We start from the raw sequence: 8,957 nt of genomic DNA on the forward strand, positions 1-8,957 counted from the left end.
ATATATTATATGTGTATATGGAATTATTGGTGAGCCTTGGTAAGACACCAAGGGTGTTGCAACTTCCAAAGGCTCTTCAACTTTACTTTATCAACCCAGGTTTTCATACAAGCTTAGAGGTGACAATTCTATATACACAGTAGATGCATAATCTTACGCATGCAACCCTCAACTGGGTAACTTGATCATTATTTTTCCAGACCATTCCTCTACTGAACTGAAAGGAGTCTAAGTAATGAAAGTACAATGTAAATGCTAGTCCTACTGCAGAGAATGTAAATTCTTTTCAACTCAGGAAATGAAAGTTGTTGACTTGTAAATGCTATGAAAGGACACAAATGTTATGCTAGTTTGTAGAAAGGAAACTATGATAAATTGCAATGAATCATCTAGCTATCAGGGTTGCTTGAAAACAAAAGATTATTCTAACATTTCATAATTCAATAATGCATGCATTGACTATATAATTCTCACCTGCGAAGTAAATAAAGTTCTAATTGCTAAATTTGGAAATGAACGAACTAATGCTCTCTGATCTTGCAGAAAGGAAAGGGGAGTGAAAGGACTAGTCTAGGTGGCACTTCTAGTCATGGAGACGAATTTGAGGGGTTAAAATACTCCTAAACTAAGCTAGGTTATCATTGCAGGTCAAAACATGGTCAAAACAGGCTGCTACAATTGTGCTACAAGGTGTTGCTACATGATGTCCTGAAATGCTACTACAAGTTGGTTGAGAGGGTTCAAATGGTGAGAATGGTGGGATGAAGTTTTGTAAGGGTGTATGAAGGTTTTAAAAAAAGTGGGGAAGGTGATCGCCACCCTTAGCCAAGCCCAATACATAAAGAAGGCCAAATTTGGGCTAGGATGTCTTGCTCATGGTGACCAAAAAACAAAAGTCTCAAACATGGTTGGAATACACCAAAAGAAGGTGGAGAAGACCTAAATGGAGTTGGTGAAAGGGTTCCTTTCCTAAAGATCCAACAACCTTGAAATAAGACATGCACATGTTTCTCTTTTGATTTGGAAATTAATACAAGTCAACATGGAAAAGATGAGTTGAATTTGGAAAACCTTATCTAACTAAATCTAAGAACTTGATCTATGAAATGAACTAAATTCTAAGCTATAACAATCGTGAGAAGAAAAATAACAAATGTAAATATTTCCAAGAAATCATAGAGAACTACCTAACTAATGATAAAACTTGATCTGTGCAGTGAACAAGAAATCACACTCTCTTTTTGGGTTGTGACAGTGGGGTCCTCTAATCATGATCTGATGAGGTAGATGAGCTAGGGGTCACTATCATATGATTTTTTTATGGATTTTACTCTATTGAACTGCAACAAATAATCTACCCTCTAAGCTAATGGAAACATGATTAAGCAACAAATTAATCAATCTAGTGTAGATCATCTTCCGGATTCATCGCATTAGGTTTCTTGTTGATCGACGTTTCAAACTAGCAACAGTGGTTCATCTTCAGGATGTGAAAGATTATTGAAAGACTGGTTCTATTGTTCAGTTTAATATATAGATGTATGAGATGCATTGCCGATAGATATTAGGATTTATTAAATTATTATTTAATTATTCTATTTGTTTAAATTATAATTTAATTATTTTATTATGTTTTGTTATTTTAATTATATTTAAGATATTAGGGATTAAAATTTATTATTTTATAGTTGTATTAATTCATATCCTCTCATTTATGTTTTGATGTAATTGTTTTACTTTGTATTTTATTAATTTTAATTATATTAATTTTAATTATATGCTGCAATTATTTATTAAGGCTAATACATGTTACCCTAGTTGTGGAATTTTTAAATTCTAGTTAAATTATATTTTAGTATGGTCATAATTTATTTTTAATTATAATGGAATAAATCATTTTTATTTGTTCTTGTTAGTTAGAGGAGAATTATAGTTAGGGAGGGGTAAATTTGGATGATAGGATTGGAATCTAGTTTTTGCTTATGGTCCATCCGTTGTCTCTATTGAGGTTATTAGGGTGCTTGCTAATTGCTATGGCTTCTCTGAATTTCCTTATGAAGTAGTCATCACTTCTCACTAAGATGCAGATATCCTCTATACAAAGTGTTGCTTAGTTCTATTAGAATGTTCAGCTAAAGTTGATGATTTGGATCAACTATGTTTAATGTCAGCTAAGTGTTCCTGGATTCTTGTGTTAAAGGATCTCCCAGTCTCACCTACATAGGGCTTGCCGCATGAGCAGGGAATTAAGTAGGTGAGACGAGGAGATCCTTTAACACAAGAATCCAGGAACACTCAGCTGACATTAAACATAATCGATCCAAATCATCAGCTTTAGCTGAACATTTTGATAAAACTAAGCACCAAATTTGTATAGAAGATACCCACATCTTATCTAGAAGTGATTAGTACTTCATAAGGAAATTCAAAGAAGCCATAGAAATCAGCAAGCACCCTAAGAACCTCAATAGAGACGATGGATGGACCATAAGCGAAAACTGGATTCCAATCCTATCATCCAAATTTACCCCTCCCTAACTATAATTCTCCTCTAATTAACCAAGAACAATTAAAAATGATTTATTCCATTATTAATAAGAATAAATTATGACCATACTAAAATATAATTTAACAAGAATTTAAAAATTCCACAACTAGGGTAACATGTATTAGCCTTAATAAATAATTAAAATAAATATAATTAAAGCAAATAGAATGGGGTAATAGGTATTAGCCTTAATAATAATTGCAACATATAATTAATAAAATATAATTGAAATTAATAAATTACAAAGTAAAACAATTACAATAAAACAATGACAGGATATAAATTAATACAACTATAAAATTATAATTTTAATCCCTAATATCTTAAATATAATTAAAATAACAAAACATAATAGAACAATTAAATTATAATTAAAACAAAATGAATAATTCAATAATAATTTAATAAATCCTAATATCTGTCAACAATGCATCTCATACATCTATATATTAAACTGAACAACAAGACTAGTCTTTCAATAATCTTTCACATCCTGAAGATGAACCACCGTTGCTGGTTGGAAATGTTGATCAACAAGAAACCTAATGCGATGAATTCGGAAGACGATCTACACAATTATGAAGTACACAGAAACCTCAAAGACAAATTAATCAATCTTCTAAGCTAAAAGAAATGTGAATAAACTTCAACAATTAATCAACATTCTAGACTAAGAAATTAGATACAAGAGAGGAACTTCTTCTACTAGGGTTGGGCCCCACCCAAGAGCATGAACCCTCTAAGTCAAGTTAGTGTTGAATCAAACCATAACTTCTCATTATCATTCAAAATGTGTCAAATACATCATCAAAATAATAGTGACATGTGTTTCAGCTTAATGGCCTCTTGGCTACAATAAAACATCAAATCCTAATGACTCACTTAGCTTGTTTATTTATACAAAAGTAGATCAACCAACAACTCCCTATAAAATAGGTATATTTGACTCCATAACTCGAGAATAGGTGAATCTTACTCTTCTTCGACTTGCACTGACTCAACGGTCAATGAACTTGGCCTGCTTGGCTGCCAATGACATCAAGTTGATGAAATATAGTGGGGGGGGGGGGGGGGGGGGGGGGGGGGTATTTGACCAATTGGAGGAGTTAAGGAGGGGGAACACCTCCTATAATATCTCTTTGTTGTCTACTCTTAGTTCCTGCACTCAAATCAACTCAAAATTGTTCAAATTCTTGCATTTAACACACATTAGGCCACAAGACATAGCAACAAATCTTTTACTCCCACACTAAGGATAATGTAATGAAATTTGTAGGTAAATGTCAGTAAAAGATAATTTAATAAGTTGGAGGAGGGAATTTCGACCCACATAATATACCTATTGATGAGCATCATTAATTATATTAATGGTATAACCTCATTAGAATCAAATCTTCAGTTAAGAAAATGATATGGTAAACTGCCATGTATAATTTTGTAATAGCCTAATTTAATAAAGTCTAAAATTTCACATCAAGGAGGCTTCCATGTAATTCAAATTTAGTTTAAGGTTAAGTAAGGAACTTGCAGTATGAATATTTGTATAATTGAAAGTAAAAAGTTGGTTCAGTTTTCGTTTAGTTCTTTCCATTTGCATGTCAGGGATATTAGACAAATTCGTTGTTTTTTTTTAAAGCCAAGGTTCAATGTGGACTAAAATCCTTTTGTAAGCACATTGTCAAGAAGGGTCTTTTACTTAGATAACAAAATCCCCTATGCTTGTCCTTTTCGTTATGCTCTTATCATAGAAGAGATTCTAGTATTTTCTATGAACTTCACCAAAGTTTTATTACCTAAATATTATTCTTATCATGGAGATATGCATTTAGTAAAAGGTCCAGTGACATCATTTGATAAGTAGTTGATAGATGGTGAACACTGGATCATGGATGAAACATATACATATAGGAAAAAACATCAACAGTAGACAAGTCACTGACCTTGATGGGAAGATTGAGTTATTGTTATCCAACTCTAAAAATTTCCATGTCGATTGGTCTTTTAGTTAATATTAAATTATTTTATTTAATATAAAATTGTTTACACCATTATTTATTAAATAACGGTCAAACAAGGTCTCTTTGAAACGATCGATGTGGTGTTGCTGTCTTACTTTCTGTTTCTTTGGAAGTGATACTGTTCTTTATCAAATTGTTTGTGTATCAACACCATTCGGTGGCCCATTCCATAGGTCAGAGGACCATAGATTGAGATATGGTCATCTCTTTGTCGAGCTATTTCTCATCATGGCCCAGAACTATTTGTAACAACGATGTGGAGCCCATGAATTGTAGTTCATAGGATCTATTCATGCTCACTTTGGTGTTGAAGAAATGTTTCCCTTCCCCTTCCATTATATTAAATGGAATCGATTCATCAGGTCGAAGGCACGGGAAATAAAAGGAGAGTAGAGCCAGGTATAAGCCCCGCGGTCATAGAAGCAACCTCGCTTGCTTGACCTTTTGGGAAGGTAATTCTCTCTCTATGAACCTCGACTTATATAAAGTGCTAGGTAGTTGAAATATGTCAAAGCGGTTGGTAATTAATGTTTTTAAGGTATAAAAAAATAAATTATTTTATTTAATAAATAATTATATATATGGAATATCATGCACGCTATTAAGGTTCATGGAGTAATGCTTCCAAACGATTACAGAGAGTTACGAAGTGGTTTTGTTATGAACGATAATAGACTTCTAACTCGTGGAACTAACTACGATAAGAGATTTATTTTTAACAATGAACGATAGCCTAACTTTAAGGCATATTTTAATTCAGTATCAAATTAGGAAAGGAATAGTACGAAAATAAATTATTATTATGTTTGTTTTTCTTCTTTGTTGGCGTATATCTATTTATAAGGGTAGGTGATAGAAATTATATATAATAATATAAATATAATATTGTAGGATATGAATTATGTTAACCTGTTGATAAACTAAGTAGTGTCGTATATTTTTGAATATTTAATTTTAAAATTATGTGGTTAAAGTAGTTTTGAAATAAGATTGTTATTCCTAAATTGTAATTATAGTTTATATTTATTATTTATATATTTACATTAATATGTACCTAAAATATAACAACCTAAATTCATTTTAAGTTCAGATCTATTAAGCGCCAAGAGGGATCAAATTTCTCGAGGTGCAAACTTGAGGAAAGGTTTTCACCTCTAGAGATTTGATCCCTCTCGGTGCTTGATAGATCCAGAGTTAAGATGGGTCTAGGTAGGTTTCAGTTGTGTGCGGCAAAAGAAAATATGATTAATTTTATAAAAAATATGTAAAATCATCTGATATTAATATAATCATTTTAAATATGCTAAATGATTCTCGTCATTTTAATTTTAAATTTTCTTAGTTACCTTGGTTTGTTGAGTGATAAATATTGTGAATACCTTTAATTATGAAAAATGATAAAATAAAAATTTTGAATGTAAGGTGATAATGTAATAGTGTTCAATGATAGAAAATGTGAATAATAAGAATATCCTAAATTAAAAATAGTATTCATTGTGGTTAATTTCAAACTATTTTCTTCTACTATTCTTATTGTCACGCTTGTTACTTTTGTCGTCTTTTCATATCGATTATATGAAAGGATAGGTTAAACCATAAACCATTAAAATCTTGAGCTCGAGATATTGTAGTAAATATCATACATTTTCTCTCATTCTCTCCAATATTAAAAGGTTCAATTACTATAACATAAAAATCAATGTACATTGTCAGTAATTTTTTATGCTTACAGTGAAATCAATGCACAATATTAATCCAATCACTTTAAAATTAATGCACCATCATACATCCAATTACATCAAATTAGAAATCAACATCTACGTTGAAATCAATGCATCTAATGCAAGAAATCAAATAAGATTATAAAATAACATTTACACTGAAATCAATGCATCTAATGCAAGAAATCAAATATGATTAGAAATCAACATTTACACTCAAATAAATGCATCTAGTGCATGTAAGAAAATAGGTTTATAAACCAACATCTACACTGAAATCAATGCATGTAGTGCAAGTAAGAAAATAGTTTTATAAACCAACATTTACACTAAAATCAATGCATCTAGTGCAAGTAATAAAATAGGATTATAAACCAACATGTACATCGAAATCAATGCATCTAGTGCAGACAATCAAATAGGATTAGAAATCACCATCTACACTGATATCAATACATTAAGTGAAATAAATCATATAGGATTAGAAATCATTGACATTGAAATCAATGCATCTAGTGCAAGAAATCAAATATTATTAGAAATCAACATCTACATTGAAATCAACGCATCTAGTGCAAGCAATCAAATATCATTAGAAATCAACATCTACACTAAAATCAATGCATCAAATGTAAGAAATGACATAGGATTAGAAATCACCATCTAAACTGAAATCAATCCATCTAATGAAATAAATATTCTTCCCTCTCTTCCCCCTCCATCTATATCTATATCTCCCTCCATCTCCCCTTCTTTGTCTCTCTATCTCAACCCCCCAAACACACCAACTCTTTTACTCCATATCTATCAATCTCTCTATCCCTCCCCCTCTCTCTCCATCTCTCTCTTCTTGCCTCTCTTCACTTTCCATCTACATCTCTATCCATTTGTCTCTCTATATCAACCCCAAAACATACACTCTCTTTCTCCAATATATCTATCTATCCCTCCCTCGTACTCTACCTCTCTCTCTCTCTTCTCTCTTGTTGTCCTCTCTCCCTCTGTCTCCATCTTCCTTACCACTCCCTCTATATCTCCATGCTTATCTCTCTAATTATTTCTTCTTACCTCCTTCTCCCCCCCTCCAAATCCATCTTTATTTACCTCAAACTCTCCCCCTCAAACACCATCTCTCTCTCTCTCTCTCTCTCTCTCTCTCCAAACTCTATTACTATATACTTCCCTCTCTCCTCTATCCTTCTTTCCCCATTCTATCCATCTCTCCCTATTTGTCTCTTTATCTCACCCCCAAACATACACACTCTCTTTCCATCTCACCCTTGTCACTCCCTCTCTCTCCCTACTTCTCACTCTTTATGTATTTCTTCTTCCCTTCCTCTCTCCTCCTCTCTCTCAAGTCCACTCTCTCGTACTTCCCCTCTATTCCTTTCTCTCATACATCCCTCTCTTTCCCCATCTCTCTCTCTCTCTCTCTCTCTCTCTCTTTGTCTCTCTCTCTCTCCATCACTTTCCTCCTATCTCTCAAGTCTTGTCTCTCATTCTCTCTCTGTCTCTCTTTCTCTCTCTTTGCCCTCAAAGCCTCTCTATCTCTCTCTCTTTGCCCTCCAAGCCTCTCTCTCTCTATTATTTCTCCAATCCTCTCTCTTCCCCCATCACTCTCCTCCTATCTCTCAAGTCTTGTCTCTCATTCTATCTCTGTCTCTCTTTCTCTCTCTTTGCCCTCGAAGCCTCTCTCTCTCTCTCTTTGGCCTGCAAGCCTCTTTCTCTCTCTCTCTCTCTATTTTCCCTCCAATCCTCTCTAATCACCCATCTCTCTCTCTCTCTCCAACTATGTCACTATATCCCTCCATCTCTCCTTTTCTCTCCTTCTCTCCACCCCCTCTATATCTCTCTTTCTTTTTCTCTTGATCACACCCCTAAACATACACTCTCCCACTCCATCTCTCCCTTTCAACTCCCTCTCTCTCCACTTCTCACTCTCTATGTCTTTCTTCTTCCTTCCCTCTCTCCTCATCTCTTGCAAGTCCTGTCTCTCCATTTATCTCCTACCTTCCTCTCTCTCCCCCCATCTCTCTCTCTCTCTCTCTCTACCCTCCAATCCTCTCACTATCTCCCTCCCTCTCTATGTATCTCTCTTACCCCTTCATATTTGTGTCTCCCTCTCCATATCTTACCCTTCTCTACCTATCACACTCATCTCCCTCTCTATCTCTTCATTCCTCCTCTCCCCTATCCATAAATTTATACCTATTTCTCCCTTGTCGTTGCCCCTATCCCTCCACCTCTATCACTATGTCTTTGTTCTTCCCTCACATATATATCTAGTGTTAATATATATTATGATATATAACTATATATTATAATATAACAAATTTAATATTGTATTAATCGAAAGCTATTAAATTTAATAAAAATATTAATATTAATCTTTTATTATTAATATTAGGGTTAGTAATTTTTTTTGTGTGGTATTAATAATAATTTGGACCATGGTATTTGGCCCATAGACTTCACCTAAATAAAACCTCCCTTTTTAGTGTTAGTAAGTATAAAGAGGTTTATGGAGTAAATATAAGACAAGGTTTTATTTATTTACCATAACTCTCGTTTATTTATATTTTTATTCATTTATCATATATATTTTATTTACCATTGTATTTGAACCTTAGGCTTGGTATATAATTAGATGTTGATTTGTAATCCTATTTG

The sequence above is a fragment of the Pinus tabuliformis genome, chromosome X, assembly GCF_031772625.1.
Source record: "Pinus tabuliformis cultivar Carrire ecotype Pingquan chromosome X, CPIR1, whole genome shotgun sequence".
NCBI classification, from domain to species: Eukaryota; Viridiplantae; Streptophyta; class Pinopsida; order Pinales; family Pinaceae; genus Pinus; species Pinus tabuliformis.